Below are 20,402 nucleotides of genomic sequence, written 5' to 3'. Positions count from 1 at the left end.
CCAGACAAGCATACCTTGTCAACTTCTAGCGCTCACGAACCAGGCAGACCAGGCAAGCTTACCTTGCCAACTTCTAGTGCTCACGAACTAGGCAGACCAGGCAAGTTTACCTTGTCAACCTCTAGTGCTCAGGAACCAGGCAGACCAGGTAGGCTTACCTTGTCAACTTCTAGTGCTCACAAACCAGGCAGGCCAGGCAAGCATACCTTGTCAATTTCTAGCGCTCACGAACCAGGCAGACCAGACAAGCTTACCTTGTCAACTTCTAGCGCTCACGAACCAGGCAGAACAGGCAAGCTTACCTTGCCAACTTCTAGTGCTCACGAACTAGGCAGACCAGGCAAGCTTACCTTGTCAACCTCTAGTGCTCAGGAACCAGGCAGACCAGGTAGGCTTACCTTGTCAACTTCTAGTGCTCACAAACCAGGCAGACCAGGCAAGCATACCTTGTCAACCTCTAGTGCTCAGGAACCAGGCAGACCAGGTAGGCTTACCTTGCCAACTTCTAGTACTCAGGAACCAAACAAACCAGGCAAGCTTACCTTGCCAACTTCTAGTGCTCACGAACTAGGCAGACCAGACAAGCATACCTTGTCAACTTCTAGCGCTCACGAACCAGGCAGACCAGGCAAGCTTACCTTGCCAACTTCTAGTGCTCACGAACTAGGCAGACCAGGCAAGCTTACCTTGTCAACCTCTAGTGCTCAGGAACCAGGCAGACCAGGTAGGCTTACCTTGTCAACTTCTAGTGCTCACAAACCAGGCAGGCCAGGCAAGCATACCTTGTCAATTTCTAGCGCTCACGAACCAGGCAGACCAGACAAGCTTACCTTGTCAACTTCTAGCGCTCACGAACCAGGCAGAACAGGCAAGCTTACCTTGCCAACTTCTAGTGCTCACGAACTAGGCAGACCAGGCAAGCTTACCTTGTCAACCTCTAGTGCTCAGGAACCAGGCAGACCAGGTAGGCTTACCTTGTCAACTTCTAGTGCTCACAAACCAGGCAGACCAGGCAAGCATAGCTTACCTTGTCAACTTCTAGTGCTCAGGAACCAGGCAGACCTATTTTATTACTTTATTCCAAACGGATCAGGCAGTGTTACACTGTCACCCTTCATTCCAGCCTGAGGCAGACTTACACTGACGATTTTCAGTCAACGTGAAACAGGTGGACTTACTTTATCACCCTTAGGTCCACGAGGACCTGGTAGCCCAATATCTCCGCGTTCCCCCTTCTCTCCTTTGGCGGTAACTGCGGTTACGACTGGAGGATGAACTGTGAACACACTTCCTGGTTCGCCCTAAAAATATAAATTTATGAATGAAATTTCAACCTTTATCTCTTGTTTTCTTTATTATAATGATTTTCCGATGACAGATGAACTTCAAGCACACCATATTTCTCTCACCATGAATTTGTATAATTCTAGGACGCCACAACACACAAAAACATTGAACACGAACCAGTTTGGTCAGAATGTAAGAAAATATGACCATGATCTGTTGTACTAAACTAAAAGAAAAAACAACAACAACACAAGACTCACAGATAAGTATCAACCAAACGTTGGGTTTTGTTAATTATTTATTTTCACATAAACTAATTCGACTGATTACCCAATAGATGGCACCAAAATAGTTTTAAGTCTCATGTTTAAAGCCTCTAACTCAAATTTACAAGTTTTATTAAATTAATCATAAGTATGGTAGTACTTATAGTAGGAATAAGCCACATCTGCATTACAAATTGAAATCTCAAACTCACTGAAAACAGAATGCGAACAAATCTTTATAAACGCTTTACGTACAGCGTTAAGCAATAAACAAATCAATGACAGAGTAATAAGCCACAGATGCACTCGAAAAGTATGTATGGTAAAAAGAAAATTTCAAAAACAAAACCCAAGTTTGTCTATTTGACTGACTGACTGACTAACATTGATGAAAAGGCATAACTGTACCTGCCTTTACTTTATGCAAATTTAAATGCACATTACTGAATCACACTCTCTTGGCTAAAACATTTTCTTAGATTTACACTAGTAGCCATATTCTGTGATTACGAGCACGATCTGTGATTTTCCAAGTAACAACTCTCTCAAATACCACATGCACACCTGCTATGTGATCAGCGTGTAGCCGTAGTAGATACATGAAGAACGTGGGCTACATAAATTCTATGTTCTAACTACGATAAAATCTTTGAAAGTAAAGTTTCCAGTTCTATACATGTGACTCGAGAGTTTTCTGTTGGATAAAGCAATTCTATCGTAGTAGTCAGTGCCTAAGACGCAAGAACGAACGCTACCACTGCCGAAGTCTGGCTCAGCATTGCTCGAGCGCTTTGGACTTAAAACAAGAATGATAGTTTGAATTATTTATCTTTGTATTTTCCAAACTAAGTGTCATCCTTTGATTACTAAGGTACTTGGAACAGTGCAGCTTTAAAAATACGCCTTTCACCAAAATAAAATAAGAGAAAAGAAGAAAATTTTATGTTAATAACCATGAAAAGTCTTTGTACCAATGAAGAGAACATTACTGCAATAATAGAGATTATATTAGAAACAGTAAAACTGAATATGCAAAATAAGCCTTAGCCATTAATCCAGCCAATGAAAAGGCTGTCATTCTAGCTAGATGGATGGAAACTACAACAAAAGTATCAGCAAAAGTCAAAATATTTCGATAAGTAACTCTAAGGAAAGCTACAAGAAATAAAGAAATAAAGGCCTAGAGTCAAGTTACTCTCGAGACTTAGCCCCAAGAAAAGGTATCAGAGAAGTGTAGTTTTTAAAAATAAAACAATATAAAGTAAGAATGTGAATACCAAAAAGTAAGGAAACAAGGAAGGAATGGGTGTGCAACACTTGTTGGTTTTGTTTCTGACACATTGCAACCTCTGCAACCTCACAGTGGGTGTGGTCATCGTTATGCCCATTCCTACTTCTTGTTTTACTTTGAACTTTGATCCAATTATAGACTTAAATTGAGTTTTGTCAGTAGCTAGTCATTTCTAAAGACTCAACAAAAATAAATATTTAAAATATCGCCGGTTTTAATACCACTTATCAATAAGATAGCTATAATGTTTCTCGTAAGCAAAGTATGACTGTTGGAACTTCCTGTCTCATTTCCGATATTATACACAAGATTATGATGTCAGGCACTACGTTAGGGTCACGTAATTTAATTACATACGTATATCATTAGTTGGCTGTTGAGACAAATTTACAACAGAGAAATTTAGCAATATACCCTTCCATTTAGTTTGAACAATTAACAAAATTAGAAAAAAAAAACATGAAGTAGGAATGGGCGGAATGATGGTCACACTCACTTTAAAGTAGTACTATATCAAAGATCACGAACTGTTGTGATGTTATCCCACCTAAGCCTACCTTGTGTGTTGTGATGTTATCCCGCCTAAGCCTACCTTGTGTGTTGTGATGTTATCCCGCCTAAGCCTACCTTGTGTGTTGTGATGTTATCCCACCTAAGCCTACCTAGTGTGTTGTGATGTTATCCCGCCTAAGCCTACCTTGTGTGTTGTGATGTTATCCCACCTAAGCCTACCTTGTGTGTTGTGATGTTATCCCACCTAAGCCTACCTTGTGTGTTATGATGTTATCCCACCTAAGCCTACCTTGTGTGTTGTGATGTTATCCCACCTAAGCCTACCTTGTGTGTTGTGATGTTATCCCGCCTAAGCCTACCTTGTTTCTTTACTTTTTGGTAGTCTCATTCTTACTTTCTAATTTTTTATTTATTTATTTTTTACACTTTTAATAACTATTGCTTTCATGATCAGCCCATAATTTCATTCTACCTTAGGTATTAATTGCTGTGGAAAACAAATTAAAAATCATGTCTATCAGATGGGAGCTCTCACCTTCTGACCAGTTAGTCCGTCTTGTCCAGTTTCTCCCTTTTGACCTGGAGGCCCCGGTTGTCCAGTTTCTGCAATTTAAATTTACATCATGGTGAAAGTTAGCTCATCTCACAATTTTTTGTAGTTCATAATCAAATATATTGCCGTGTTTTTATTTTTCATTTTGTGTAAAAATGTGTACATTTTAAGTAAAGATAATTGACACAGAATACTAAACAAAACTTTCCTATTACAATTCCGTAAATGTTATTGATCATATTAACTGGAAATTGGCACGTTATAAACATCTACTAAAACATATTATGGATAATACTTTAAACATTAACTTCTGAAAACCTGTAAAAAAAACAGTAAAAACCTGGAAAATATTTAGCAGTATTTATTGACTGAAGTCTAATACATAACTAATTATTTACAAAATCAACCCACTAATGTCATTAGTGAAGTTAAATCACTGATACATATCCAGTATTCGTGACATGAAGTTACTGATAAATCCAAACCACAAAAACAAAACCAATAATCGCCACCTGAGGTCACTAAAATATCAAATACCGAGACATAACCAATATTCAGTATTTTATGTTGCTACAAAAAATCAAGTCATTGAGGCACAACTATGGCTAGATAATTAAGTCACTAAAGAAATCAAACCATTGAAACATAGCCAAGGTTTAATACCTGAGGTCACGAATAAAATCAAAACACTGAGACATAGTTGGCAGTAAATACCGACTTTTGAATGTTGACGTTTAAAGTATTTTTGCTATAAGAATACTAAACATGTTCCCTCTATTGTTTCATAAGGGAATCAGATGTTGTATACAGAATGCAACCAATTGCTCATTTTGAAAACATTATACAACTTTCAAATACTTTATTTATTTTTGTTTATTGGCTCACGATGAAAAATATTAGTTTTCAATAAACAAACTTAATACTTTTTATTTAACATTTAATTTGTAACAAAAATGAGAAACATACCTCCAATAGTTGGTCCTGGAGGTGGCGGAGTGATAAGGGGAGGAGGACCTAAAATTACGTATTAAGTTTCCATTAGAAAAAAATAGTGCTAAAAACACAAACAAATTAAACATTTCACTGCTAAGGTTCCAATAGAATAAGTTGTGCTAAAAAAGGATTTTAAAACACTTCATTACTAAGTTATACACGGTGTTCGGAAAGTCACTGTGCAGTTTTGTAATCATATTTCATTATATTTCAGATTTTGATCCCAACATCGTTTTAACAACTGAAGAGCGTGTATGGCTCGTCGAACACGTAACTCAAGAAGGTGGTAGATACACAGATGTGGTGCGACAGGGATTTGCTGACAAATTCCCAAATACACCTGTTGCACATCGCAATGCAGTTCGTAACCTTGTTGATAAGTTTCGGGAAACAGGATCAGTGGATGATGCCAAACGCTGTAGAAGGCCAGCAAAGCTATCGGAGGAGAAACTGTTGGATATTTCTGACAGTGTGATGCAGAGTCCATCAAAATCATTACGAAAGTTAGCTCAGCAGCATGATAATGGTCTTGGAACTGCTCATAAGACCGTCAGAAAGAAATTAAAGCTTTTCCCATACAAAATAATGACGGTACAAGAACTGGAAGCAACTGATAAGGAAAAACGAATACGCTATTGCAGATGGTTTAACCGATTTATCGAAGAAAATACAGCTAATGTGTTGGATGTGACCTTTTGCACCGACGAAGTATAGTTCTATCTCTCGGGTTACATTAATTCACAAAATTCAAGATTGTGGTCATCCGATAATCCTCACAATTTGCACGAAACACCCCTACATTATTTCAAGGTTGGTGTGCGGGTTGCGATTTCCAGACGTCGAATTGTTGGCCCTATTTTTTTTATGAACACAATAAACACCGAGCGCTATTGTTCGGAGACTCTTCACACCTTCATCGGTCAGATGACAAGTGATAAAATCAATTACTCATGGTTTCAACAGGATGCTGCTACTACCCACACATCTTACAGATCTGTGTGGTTATTAAAGGAATGTTTTGGAGACAGCACTATTTCCAAAGACGTGTGGCCCCCACGCTCACCAGATCTTAATCCACCAGACTTTATCTATAGGGAAGAGCAAAATCTGCAGTGTATCGAGATCGTCCGCGCACGCTGGATGACTTAAAAGCAGCGATAACAGCATTCATTCAGTCTGTTTCAAACCAGCAACTGATAGCAGTGTTTAGAAACAAAATAAGAAGGATCCAGGCCTGTATTGATGCCAATGGGGGTCACTTTCAACATTGTTTATAATTGTCATTCATATTTACCTCCTGTATTCTATATTGAAACATGTCTGTTAATAAATATATAAGTGCACAGAGACTTTCCGAACACCCTGTATTAGAAAGACTAGTGCTAAAAACACAGAGTATTTTAAAACATTTTTCTGTTTTAGGTGAATTTAATAGTTTGCCCACTTACGCGTTCTATTTTTTTTTTTCAATTCAAAACGTTAGTAAATTTGTGTAGAAGAAGTAAATCGTTTTAAAACTTAACAAGAATAAAACATTTAAATTAACATAATTTCATTTAAACAATAATTCTAAAATAAATCGTTTAACCCAAGGTGAATAAATCTAAGTAAACCATTACGTTTTTGATATTCCAGTTGGGTAATCCACGGTGGATTAGCAATAAGCTTGAGGGGCTATACTACTAAACTTCTGGGTTAGATCTTTACGGTGGACAAATTGTAAAGAGACTATTGTGTATAATTACGCTTAAAAATTAAGTTGCCAATTTTTATTTTGCGAAAACGATGTATAATGAAATAATAAGGGTAGTTGGAATGTGAAATTAATTCGAAACCCTTCTTAATGTTCTAGATAATGTTCTTATCTATTTTGTTATTTGGTTAAAATAATTTCAATAAAAAATAGATGTCACTAAGTCTCTGTTACAAACTTTAGGAAAAACTCAGTATTATTAAAATAAATTATAGCTTAAACGTTTATTTACATTTTAATACAAGACATAATCTTAACATTTCCCCCCCATATATTAACTTTATTAATGCGAAAATAGTTAAGTGTCCTGTAAAGAGAGGCGAGATAACCCCTGAAAGAAATATAATTCCCTTAATAGATCTGGGTTTGTTCTCTGAATTAAATGCTACTCACTGACGCGTAACGGAAGTATGTGGTACTAAATACAGCTATTTTTTTATATTCTATTAGGGTTAGAAAAAACACATTAAAATGCTTACGGAAGTGTCCAGTTCAGTTGGTAGCGTACAAAAATAAAATAAATAGATAATAGTTAACAAACAAGTAGTTATGTTAAGTATTTATAATCTCTATGATATTCTGCATGTAATATTTCAATTATAAAAGCACGCACATACACACACACAGTACAAATTAAACTTGTAATCGAACAGTAAAGATGAGTATGTTCTAATCGTATTGTGGATTATAGAGCCGCTATTATTTATTTATATTCAAAGCTATACATGAAATATAGAACTACTCGTGACTCGGGTGCTGTAATGTTCGTTTCTGGTACTAAGTTCATCGAGTATACATTCCAGGTAACGTGAAGCAAGTAGAAGAGAACGGATTAATTAGCATCCATTGTGATATTCACATACAGACTGTAATACATAGCACAACACTTGATGCTCCATAACTCATGTCAAACAATCACAGCTTTCGAATATTTAAAATGTAAAACTAAGATTAAGTTTGTGTTTAGTTTTCTCCTAGCAGACAAATTTGGCTGTTACATGGTTAAACTTTTAGCGGCATTTCTATCACATGTGTTACTTAATTTTGACTTAATATATATGATAGGTTTCTCATTGTGTTTATTAATACTTTAACCCAGCGATATAGGTGTTTGTTTGTTTCTGTATTTGGCTCAAAGCTACACGAGGACTATCTGCGCTAGCCGTCCCTAATTTAGCAGTGTAAGACTAGAGGGAAGGCAGCTAGTCATCACCACCCACCGCCAACCCTTGGGCTACTCTTTTACCAACGAATAGTGGGATTGACCATCACATTATAACGCCCCCACGGCTGAAAGGGCGAACATCTTTGATGTGACGGAGATGCGAACCCGCGACTCTCAGATTACGAGTCGCACGCCTTAACCCACTTAGCCATGCCGGACAATTGATATAAGGTATTAACAATGTAAATTTTTTGTTCATGAATTAACCAAGAAGGCAGGTCAAACACGAATGCAGGATTATTTATGACTTTACTACAGAGTTGGTCTATTATAAATAGTGAATTACTTTACCTAAACGATTGGTCTATCAAGAGCGCGTGTTAATTCTATAGTATCTGAATTAACAAAATTTCAAAGTGTGAACTAAATGGTCAACTTTGATGACCATTAACAGTTTTTTATCCCTTCATTTCTCAGTTTTTTGTTGTTTTGTTTTGCAAACTACTGGACATGTAGCTGTTATTAATTCACAAGTTTTTAAACTCTGAAACACAATGTTTAATAAAGATATGTGAAACCATTCTGTTCACGTAACTGTTTCTTATTAGGCATGTTAATAACATTACTTTGATATAAATTAAAACATACGTGACGTGCACTTTATAGCCAATAAAACATTGTATATACAATAACCTTGCTGCTAGAGCCAATAAACAGGTTTGTTGTTTTAATAAAGGTTCACACCCTCAACGTTAGGGTGGAGTAAATATTATATAACTGTTATATATGTTGTAAGAATGGGAAATTGTACTGTAGAAAATTTACGGTTTAAAAGCCGAAAGCTGACGAAGAATTAGAAACAAATATCTCTATATTTATTTGGTTTTGGTTTTGAATCAGAAATTGAGAAACTAGGAATAATTTTAAAAAGCGAGAGAAAGAAAAAAATATCTGTTTACGTGAGTTTTCTCACACATATTTAGGCCTACTGAAGAAAACGTGTACACTCAAAGCAAAGTATAAACCATTAACAGGCTTACAATTTGAGGAAAGTGGTATGGATGAACTTCGTTTCAAATTTGCCTCGCTTTGATCATTTTTTTTTTTAATTTCGCTTGAAGCTACACGAGGGCTATCTGCGCTAGCCGTCCCTAATTTAGCAGTGTAAGACTAGAGGGAAGACAGCTAATCATCACCACCCACCGCCAACTCTTGGGCTACTCTTTTACCAACGAATGGTGGGATTGACCGTGATATTATAACACCCCCACGGCAGAAAGGGCGAGCATGTTGTGTGTGACGGGGATTTGAACCCGCAACCCTCAGATTACGAGTCAAACGCCTTAACCCACCTGGCCATGCCGGGCCGCTTTAGTGCGACGGAGATGCGAACCTGCAATCCTTAGATTACGGATGTGTAATTGCTATCCAAGGCCAATAGAGTTCAGTAACAATGCATTTCCTCAGATTGGAAGTCTGTTTCAATCTTTTGCACTATACGAAATCTTCGTATTAGGGTAATCGAATATATGTCATTGAAGTTCAAAGCTTTATAAATATATTATATAAATGACTAACCCTGCAAATCAGGTGCACTTCCCTCTCCACTAGATAACGCAGCATCTTCATCTTCAAGATGAGACAGCTAAAAAGATTTGTGAATCAGAATGAACCATTTTTATTGTAACATGTGAGCTATTTCGAAGTCTATAATACCATTTATTATTAATACAAACCAACAGTTAACAAATGAGGCGTACTTGTTGAACGTTTAATCATTTCGTAAAACTGAAGTTACAGCAGGAAAACACAAGCAATACGTGATAGAGGGGGTTTCATGTTGCATTTCCATATGAGTTATATTCAAGATATTTATTTCGAAACCAATATGTTCGTAATCAGCTTTTGACGATCGACAACTTATCTTCTATTCCTTGTACATTTTCTAGTAAGAGATAAAATACACGAAGTAAAGTCCCATTGTTTATGTTTGGTAATAATTCAGAGAACACACCCTAAAGTTAACATTTCTTAAAGAAAATTTGAATGTTCACTTAAACACTGCGTTCAATTTTCAAACAAGTCGTTTTCCTCTTGTAAACTAAAGAAGTTATTCAACTATTATACCTGTTATAAGACATTAGTTGTTGTTTGAATTAAGCACAAAGCTACTCAATGGGCTATCTGTGCTCTGCCCACCACGGGTATCTAAACCCAGTTTTTAGCATTGTAAGTCCGCAGACATACCACTGAACCACTCGGAGGCAAGACATTAGTATTAGACCTATTATATTTTTAGATACCACGTTTTTTGCCTTGTCCAATGGGGAACTTCAAATATTAGAATACTGTAAAACCAACCAATTATTTTCACCATAACCATTGCTGACAATGTTACATGTTACGCAAGTCTGGCGTTACTTGAAATCTGTAACTGAGTGGAGTACTTTAAAAATAATCTCCCCACACTTTCTACTTCTCTTCTATGCTTTCAGTCATCAAGATAAAATAATATACAGTTACGACACAAAGTGTTCGTACCCCTGCGTCGTGAGTAGTTTTTTCCTCATAACTTAAAAAGTATCAAGATTAAGATAATGAAAGTATAGTATATTATAAATATTATAACAACACACATCTACAAAAAATTTTGTGTAAATTGAACGACAAATAAACTGTGTATAAACAAATAACCAAACATAGGAGAGGCAGAAAGTGTTGTGCGTCTACTTTAATGGTCAGTTGTGTAGCCTTTCAGGTGAATTACTTGGCGCAATGTCTCCTCATAGCCCTCCATAATCGTTTGACAGTACTCGACTGGTATTTTCTTCCATTCTTCTTTACAGAAGGCCTCCAACTCTTGCAAGTTTTTTGGATGACGCTGATGAACCCTGGTCTTCAACCCATGCCAAACGTTTTTTCAATTGGGTTGAGATCGGGTAACTGCGATGGCCACTCCACAACGCTTATATGGCTCCTCTCAACCAGGATTGCATATATTTCGATGTGTGCTTAGGGTTATTGTCGTACTGGAAGATCCAACGACGCCCAAGCCGCAAGTTCCAAGCATCATTCTTGATATAAGTGCCTAATATATCAACGTACTCTTCTTTTTTCATAATTCCGTTAAATGTGAAGGCTGCCTACACCAGAAGAGCTGAAGGAACCCCATAGCATGATCGAGCCACCTCCGTGTTTAACTGTAGGGAAGGTGTTCTTTGGAAGATTTCGTTCTCCCTTCTTACGGAAAATATAGCGAACGTCATTGTGGCGGAAAAGCTCGATTTTAGTCTCGTCTGACCAAAGAATACTCTTCCAATAGGTAAAGGGTTTTTATACAAGCTTTCTTGCATACCTCAATCGTGCTTCTAAATAAACAGGCTTTAAATGTGGAGTTATACGAGGACGGCATGCTTTGGACCCAGAAGAGCGTAACATGTTCGTAACTGTAGAGGTGCTTACTTCAACCCCAGTTTCCCTTACCAGTTTCTGTATGTCATTACGTGTTAAACTAGGTTTCCTACTAACTTCTCTGAGAACCTTCTTCTTGGTTCTCTTTGGAATTTTGGTGGGGCGTCCGGAACGAGGGAGGTTAGCAGTTGATCCTTTAAACTTAAACTTGGCAATTATGCTTTGAACAGTAGATTTCGGCACAGTAAGTTGTGTAGCAATATCGGAAAGAGACACACGAGACTTGTATTTTACAATAATTCGTATTTTTAAATCACTGGACAGTTGTTTCCTGTTCGCCATGATGACCAAGCAGATAATGACGGACACAACGCTAAATTGCCGAAAGTACATTTTTTTGCTGGCTAAATTCCGATTATTGTGAACCCAGTGTCTAGTTCTAGAATGGTATAATGTATTTTATTCGCCAAACTAAACAAAATGTTTACGGGAATATCAATTTTTTCACACTTTCTGCTCCTCTAATTTTTGGTTATTTGTTTATAAACAGTTTATTTGTCGTTTAATTTAAATAAAAATATATGTAGATGTGTGTTAGTATAATATTTATAATATATTGTACTTCTATTAGCCTAATCGCGATACTTTTTAAGTTATGAGCAAAACACCACTCGGGACGCAGGGGTACGAACACTTTCTGTCGTAACTATATCTTCCTAAATTTATTTTTTCAGTTACATAAACTACAAAATGTTGCCCTTCGAATAACATCCAACCATCTCTTGTCTTACAAAAACAGTAGCTTTGACTTAAATGAAACAACGAACAGAAGGGCAGAGTACAAGGATGAGTTGTCTCGTCTTCTCAAGCAGTACAAACAAAGTCCAAAGAACATATTAAGGTATGTCAGGAAGTTATCTCACATTAGTGAGAAATCAGAATACGAAAAGACTTTATTTGTTCTATTCCCAGCCGATCTGATGAGTTCTGATACTGAGGAAAAATATCTTGTCGGTCGTAGCGTGAAGTGCACAAAGTGTTTAATCTCATCAGAAACCCGCAATAAATATGTATTACAAGTGTTATTACTGAATAATATGATACGAAGCACTTGCCAACAGTTCATGCTTTCCAAGAAAAATGGGGCAAATAACATGGGATAAGAAATCTCAATAGAAGGTGACTGTTTTTTTTTGTGTGTGGATTTTGCCAATTTGTCAGTACCTGGAACACCACCAGATCGGCCACATCCAGCACAAAAGTCCCAGAGCCTAACTTACTACTCTTTGGTGGAGATCTCAATGCCTCAAGCAACACTATTAAATCTGACATCTCCATTACTGTTGCATTATAGCAAGATCTCTGTTGTTTACAGCACTTATTACAAATATCTTGGACATCAGAATTTTTGTACCCTAAATGTTGATAATTGGTTCATCACCTAGATTAAGCGTTTAAGAACAGAATTAATGTTACTTATATCTATATCATAACAGTTAATAGTTGGTTCATCAGCTGGATTAAGTGTTCAAAATCAGAATTAACGTTACTTACATCTATATCCTAATAGTTCATTGTTGGTTCATCACTAGATTGAGTGTTTAAGATAAGGATTAATGCTACTTACATCTATATCCTAATAGTTCATTGTTGGTTCATCACTAGATTGAGTGTTTAAGATAAGAATTAATGTTATTTACAACTGTATCCTAACTGTTGATAGTTGGTTCATCAGCTAGATTGAGTGTTTAAGTTCAGAATTAATGTTATTTACAACTGTATCCTAACTGTTGATAGTTGGTTCATCAGCTAGATTGAGTGTTTAAGATCAGAATTATTGTAATTTACATAGAATGACTCAGCTATTATATTAGTACAAATCAGTGCTTGGTATTTCCCGATCTCTACCAAGTCAAATAATGACGTAAATTGATTAATGTACTGTTAACTGACGATAATTATTGGTCATCTATTACGTAACATCAAAATAACAAATAGATGTTGTTTTAGTATTTCCAAAGAAATTATAAATTTCGTGTTTCTTTAATTTAAATAAAGTCGTAACTCGAAACATTTTCTATGATATTTTAACATTACTATAAACGCTTTGGTTTTGGCAAAACTCTTTACGTGTTTTTATGTGTGTGTATGGTATGATTATAGAAAAACCTTTTATAGACAAATTTTCAAATAATGAAAATGTATTTATAAAGTAGTTCCAACCTTGAAAAAGTAGTGCCAAAGTAAATAGGTCTAGTTAAAAATCTAGTAATGAAAAACGTTAAATTATTACTCTTTAATTTCTCTGAACTAATCTCGCTGAATCACAAAAACAAACCACAAGTTTCGGTGTGATGTGAACAAATGGTAAACAAAATACAACAAGTCCTCAAAATATACATACAAATAGTAAATATTACTTACTTCCTCAAAATCCTCAATATATATGTCTCCACGCCTGAAGAAATCACCATTTCCCGACCCCTGAAATAACAAGAAGGAAACAGTGTAAACTTCAGTGAAAGTCTGTTCAACAAAGAACCCGATAACCTTCACTGTATATATATATATATACTAAATGAAACCGGATAACCTTCACTGTTTATCACTAAAAGAACCCGGATAACCTTCACTGTATTTATACACTGAAAGAATCCGGATAACCTTCACTGTATATATACACTAAAAGAATCCGGATAACCTTCACTGTATATATACACTAAAATAAAGCAGCTGCTATACAATAATTCTGATGATCAAGTTTGTCTGTAAAATAAATGGAATAATTAATAAAAACAATTTTTAAAAAATGCCTAGTTACACGACTTTAAAATGGGAAATGAATGTAGTTAAAGCTTATATATATTATTATCATATTGAACGATTTTACCAAGTTTAGAACTTGAAGTTAAAAACCAATTAAAACGTCATATCACGTATATATTCTAATACAGAGGCCACAAGCTGGGTGATCATAAACAAACAGGTGTGAATTAAATTGCTGGTTTCGTTACTCAAAATCGTAATTATCACTGAAAGAGCTCAAGATATAAACGATTTTAACAACACATCATTATTAATTTTAAAATGTCTCCAGCTAGTCATCCAACTTATACACGAACCAGATATATTATACTGTAATTTGAAAGATTAGTTTATTTATTTTCTAATTCCGCATAGCCTTTTGCATTTGTTCGTGAAAAACACGGTTTGATCAACTATGAATGATTTGGAATGTGCCAATAAGTTATCTTTCTTTTAAAATGTACTAAACACCGGGTTTCAATACTCGTGGTGGGCGGAGCACAGATAGCCCTTTGTGTAGCTTTGTGCTTGAAACCAAACAACAACTTGGTTTTGTTTGTTTTGAATTTCGCGCAAAGCTACACGAGCGCTATCTGCGTTAGTCGTCTCTAATTTAGCAGTCTAAGACTCTAGAGAAGGCACCTAGTCACCACCATCCACTCTTGGGCTACTCTTTTATCAACGAATAGTGGGAATGACCGTAAATTTATAACGCCCCCATAGCTGAAAGGGCGAGCATATTTGGGTCGCGACCCTCAGTTTATGAGTCGATTGCCTTAACCACGTGGCCAAATAGGGCCAACAACAACTCTTAAAATGTATTTGATATTATAGTTCTAGTTCTGGCCAAATAAAGATCAATCGGTGTAAGTGGCCGCTGGGGGTTCTGATTGAATTTCTCCAGTGCTCCCTATGTACTCTCAATCGTTACTGGTATAGTTAGGATAAAAACAAACAAACAGAAATTGTTTTTTTTCATGAATGGTAAAACAATAACTCTATAATTGCGATTAGTTTTTAAATTATGTCAATCATTTGAAATATTTCTTTTCACACAGTGTTTATACATATGTGTGTGTGTGTTTATGTATTGAGTGAGGTGTTTTTATGTCCCATGTTATTTCTTTCTTTTCGATTAACCACTAAAATAGAAAATAATATGATATCTAAATAACAAGCCTCGTGGACATGAATAACATTAATTTTATGTAATTTCATTTTCTGTATTTGTATATATTTGAAAAAACAACAACAAACATTTTTATATGCATAACTGTTAAAAACTTTGTTTCCATAGTTCCTTAGTTCATTTATAACAGTCACTTTAATATTCATTTATATAAATATATAAACACTTCATAACAATTATTTTAATATTAATTTACATAAACATATAAACACTTCATAACAATTGCTTTAGTATTAATTTACATAAACATATAAACACTTCATAACAATTATTTTAATATTAATTTACATAAACATATAAACACTTCATAATAATTATTTTAATATTAATTTACATAAACATATAAACACTTCATAATAATTATTTTAATATTAATTTACATAAACATATAAACACTTCATAATAATTATTTTAATATTAATTTACATAAACATATAAACACTTCATAATAATTATTTTAATATTAATATACATAAACATATAAACACTTCATAATAATTATTTTAATATTAATTTACATAAACATATAAACACTTCATAATAATTATTTTAATATTAATTTACATAAACATATAAATACTTCATAACAATTATTTTAATATTAATTTACATAAACATATAAATACTTCATAATAATTATTTTAATATTAATTTAAATAAACATATAAATACTTCATAACAATTATTTTAATATTAATTTACATAAACATATAAATATTTCATAATAATTATTTTAATATTAATTTACATAAACATATAAATACTTCATAATAATTATTTTAATATTAATTTACATAAACATATAAACAACTCATAATAATTATTTTAATATTAATTTACATAAACATATAAACATCTGAAATAAAAATTACTTAATTTACTTCACTACTGAAACATTTTCCTCTACATTTTATATTGAAGTTAAATCCGTTACTACAGAGAAAACGTAATTATCAAATTGTATTGACTAAGTACTATTAACTACCACTTAGACATCAAATGGATCTCTCAATGAAATTATTAAAATATTGAGATATTCGTTGTAAGTACCTAAAAATGAGGACTGCTCTACAGTCCTAAACACCATTAGTTCTAGGAACCAGTAGTCCTATGAAAACTATTGGTTCTAATTATCATATTAACATATGGCGAAGTCTCCTGAGTTTCTAAATAAAACGGAATTTTGTATGTAAAGTAAGAGAACTACAGAGTAGAAAAACAGCAACAAAGTAACTATAGAATAGGAGTGCCATGTATGCTGCCCCCTAGCGGCACAGCAATACCTCTGTGAATTTATAAAGTTAGAGATAGGGTTTTAATACCCGCGATGGGCAGAGTATATATAGCCCTTTGTGTAGCTTTATATTTAATTGTAAACAAACAAGCAATGTATGCGTTAGGATGTTTTAAGTGAACACATTCGTGAAAGATTAACCTAGAAATTTGAGTGTAAACATTAACTAAGTTTGGGTTCCACATGTTATCATTATGGATATTAGTATTTCATAAATTATTTTTATAGTAATAAAGCACTGATTTTATTTAGTGAATGGAGAAGCATCTCTATTTTGAAACAATATAAAGTCAGAGATAACACACAAGAGACACATTCAATGATGTATCCAAAAGAAGGGTTAGAAATGTCTTTTGTTTGTTCTTTAACAACTCGAGGTTAATAAAACTCCTCACTAACTCTTCTTCACTTGCTCTTGACTCTTATCACTTGCTTTTTGAAAAATTTCTACTCACTACAAAACAAAAGTAAATCTCCCATCCCACTAAAGAAACCAGTTGTTTTAGGACAAAGGGGAAAAGGAACCTATGGTAATAGAGTAAGGTACATTCCAGTCTAAACAGAATTTTGTAGATAGGTATGCAGAATTTAGTCATAAACAAAACACATCAATAACCTTTCTCGAAAGCAGATTTTGTTAACTTTTATTAAACCACTCATCGCGAATGCCCGGATCTGTCACTCATACAAATTATGAAAACAAAGCAACAAAACAATGAGTTAAAACGCCGGTTGATCCTCCCTGTAAAAAATGCCAGTAGTAGACACGAGTCCTGTAGCTCTGTTCCAAACAAAGTTCTATTAATTTCCTAATCAAAGTTGTACAAAAATTACAAGAGTGGCTTAAAAACAAACAGTAACCAATGTCGATAATTCTTTGACTATTATGTTAACTGTAAGGTATGATGGTGGTAACAGAAACAGAGTCTAGATTTGGCAGTGATAGGTTGGAGGAGTGATACTTTTACTAATGAATAGTGTGATTGACCCTAACATTATTACTTACCCATAGCTGGAAAGGACTAAAATGATAAGTGGCGGATATTTGAGCCCCGACGTTCAGATTGTGCTTAAAGAGCTTTAACCACAAGACCACAGCGAATAGAAGGAAACTGGTTACGTTAATAAAAAAAATATATGCAAGGTTTCGAGGTATGTATTCATACTACTGAAACTTTCTCACACTGTCACGCAACTGTTAAATCGTCCACTACCAACCTTCATTAAACTCAGCTGTACATTGTTTAAGTTATATAAAAGGTATAAATCCGTTATAACCTAAACATGATGAAATCTCACTTGAAGAATGAATAGTTTCTAAAATATAAATCAAATAGAATTTCTAACATAATTTTAATGACACGGGGACTATACATCAGTTAACACCTAAGAGTTGAAAGTTACTGCTTGTTATATTCTGTATAGTGAGATTGATTGCAAAACTGCAAGCTGTTAAAAATCACAAAGAGAGATTCTTTATAGAATATAATAATTAAAATTATTTATTGTTAAAATCAGTAATGATAAAATAATTATTTATTATATCTTTAATGACACATTTTAGACAGTGAAAACGGCAAGATGGTTTTTAGTTTGTTTGCTTGTTTCTAATTGAGAGCAAGCCACACAAAGGGCTATTTGTGCCTTAAACATCATGGTATCTTAACTCGGTTGCTAGCGTTGAAAGTTCGCAGACATGCCGATGTACCACTGGCGGAGGAGTGATATCTTTTAAAAACGGCAAATGAAGATAATTTATACTTAAAGCAAGATGCATATCATAAAAGGAATAAAAAAAACCGTCTTTATAATATCACAACAACATTGTAAAACTTTAAAGTATGCAATGTAAAATAACAACATAGTAGATAGCGAACAGTAAAACACTAGAGTATGCACTGTAAAATAACAATATGTTAGGTAGAGAACTGTAAAACTCTAAAATCGGCACTGTAAAATAACAATACGTTAGGTAGAGAACTGTAAAACTCTAAAATCGGCACTGTAAAATAACAATACGTTAGGTAGAGAACTGTAAAACTCTAAAATCGGCACTGTAAAATAACAATACGTTAGGTAGAGAACTGTAAAACTCTAAAATCGGCACTGTAAAATAACAATACGTTAGGTAGAGAACTGTAAAACTCTAAAATCGGCACTGTAAAATAACAATACAAGTTATTACTCTTACAATTTCTTACCTTGATATGTCATTAGTTTGTTTGTTTGTTTTGAATTTCGCACAAAGCTACTCGAGGGCTATCTGTGCTAGCCGTCTCTAATTTAGCAGTGTAAGGTTAGAAGGAAGGTAGCTAGTCATCACCACCCACCACCAACTCTTGGGCTATTCTTTTACTAACAAATAGTGGGATTGATCGTCACATTATAACGCCCCCCACGGGTAAAAGGGCGAGCATGTTTGGTGCGACCAGGACTCGAACCCGCGACCATCGGATTAGGAGTCGAACGCCTTAACACGCTTGGTCATGCCGGGCCTATATCATTAATATGATGAACGTGTGTCTTTTATTTGAAACCTGCTTTAACAAACAAGTACAATAAGTGTTTTTGATTTGTTTTTATTGCCAGCATTGTGCCAAATCCATTGAGGTATCTTTATAGAATCTAGCGTCATCCAAACCAGAGGAGCATGCTACCAGGAGGTAACAGTAGAAGTTCTCATGTTGATCCTAGGAATTACTAACTTCTAGTGGTAAAGAAGAAATTACTGCAAAAAAATCAAAACACTTGAGAGCTTATGAGATTTACCACTCTTGGCATGCTACAGTCATTAGGCTGTGAAATAGGTATATAGAAACAGACATATCACGTTCATGTAATCGTCTGAATGGTATAAAATGGAGAGTCCACCATACGGACACTCGCAAAGCTGAAGTTCCATACATTTCCAAAGCTGTAGTCAACCATATGGACAATCCCAAAGCTAAAATCCACCACACACAAAGATTTACTTCACTATCTCTGAAACTCGAAAAGTTGAAGTCCACCAAATTTAAACTCCCAGGATTATAGTTCACAATACGAACAATTACAAATATGAAGTCCACCAAATTTAAACTCCCATTATAGTCATGAACAATTCCCCAAATTTAAACTCCCAAAGTCATGTTCCCCTTAAAAAAACTCTTTAGTTCGTATTTACTATACGGACATTTTAAGATATAAATTATACGATACACACTCTCTAGAAACTGGAGTCCTTCATTTGGACACTCCCAAATCTCGTCCAATACAATGACACTCGAAAACTTAGATTCTAGCGTCCACTTCATGGACTTTCTCAAATACGAAGCCTAAAAATATGGTTTTACTGGTCTTGCTTAAATGGGAGAAATCTGTAAAGTAATATAAAAATCTTTTCAAGAATAACCCGTATCCGAGAGTTTGTTCAGAAAAAACAACATGGAATCTGTCTCTTCAGGCTTTAACCCATAATTAAATTCTGATATGACTTGTACTTGGTATCAACTTATTATAGTGGATCTCTCTTATTTGTGAAGGTACATATCACTGCTCATAGTGATGATGTTATTTATAGCCACCTTTATAAAGTTCGAGGAAATAACTTATAAATTCATGCATAATTTATACTAAAACGATTTCAGCCAGCTGATTTATTCATGGTTACATACTCAAATTCAAATTATTTATTAAAACTTTCATATTCTACAACATTAACGAATTACGTTAGTACATTCAATTGCAATTCATTGGATTGTTTTGGAATTTCGCACAATGCTACTCGAGGGCTATCTGTGCTAGCCGTCCCTAATTTTGCAGTGTAAGACTAGAGGGAAGACAGCTAGTCATCACCACCCACCGCCAACTCTTGGGCTACTCTTTTACCAACGAATAGTGGGA

At 34.7% G+C, this 20,402-nt stretch overlaps 1 pseudogene across 1 annotated transcript in view; it reads right to left on the bottom strand.

The window, feature by feature from the left end:
- LOC143244118 (uncharacterized) overlaps positions 1-20,402 on the bottom strand; it is a 271,994-nt pseudogene that overhangs the window by 54,163 nt on the left and 197,429 nt on the right. The window contains exons 7-11 of the transcript XR_013024901.1: positions 13,657-13,716; positions 9,400-9,466; positions 4,877-4,924; positions 3,893-3,960; positions 1,179-1,301 (exon numbers count right to left, since the gene is read on the bottom strand). The product of XR_013024901.1 is annotated as an uncharacterized LOC143244118 (transcript). The remainder of the gene's footprint in view (positions 1-1,178; positions 1,302-3,892; positions 3,961-4,876; positions 4,925-9,399; positions 9,467-13,656; positions 13,717-20,402) is intronic.

The sequence above is a fragment of the Tachypleus tridentatus genome, chromosome 1, assembly GCF_004210375.1.
Source record: "Tachypleus tridentatus isolate NWPU-2018 chromosome 1, ASM421037v1, whole genome shotgun sequence".
Classification (NCBI taxonomy): domain Eukaryota; kingdom Metazoa; phylum Arthropoda; class Merostomata; order Xiphosura; family Limulidae; genus Tachypleus; species Tachypleus tridentatus.
This window is presented reverse-complemented; position numbering and strand designations above follow the sequence as displayed.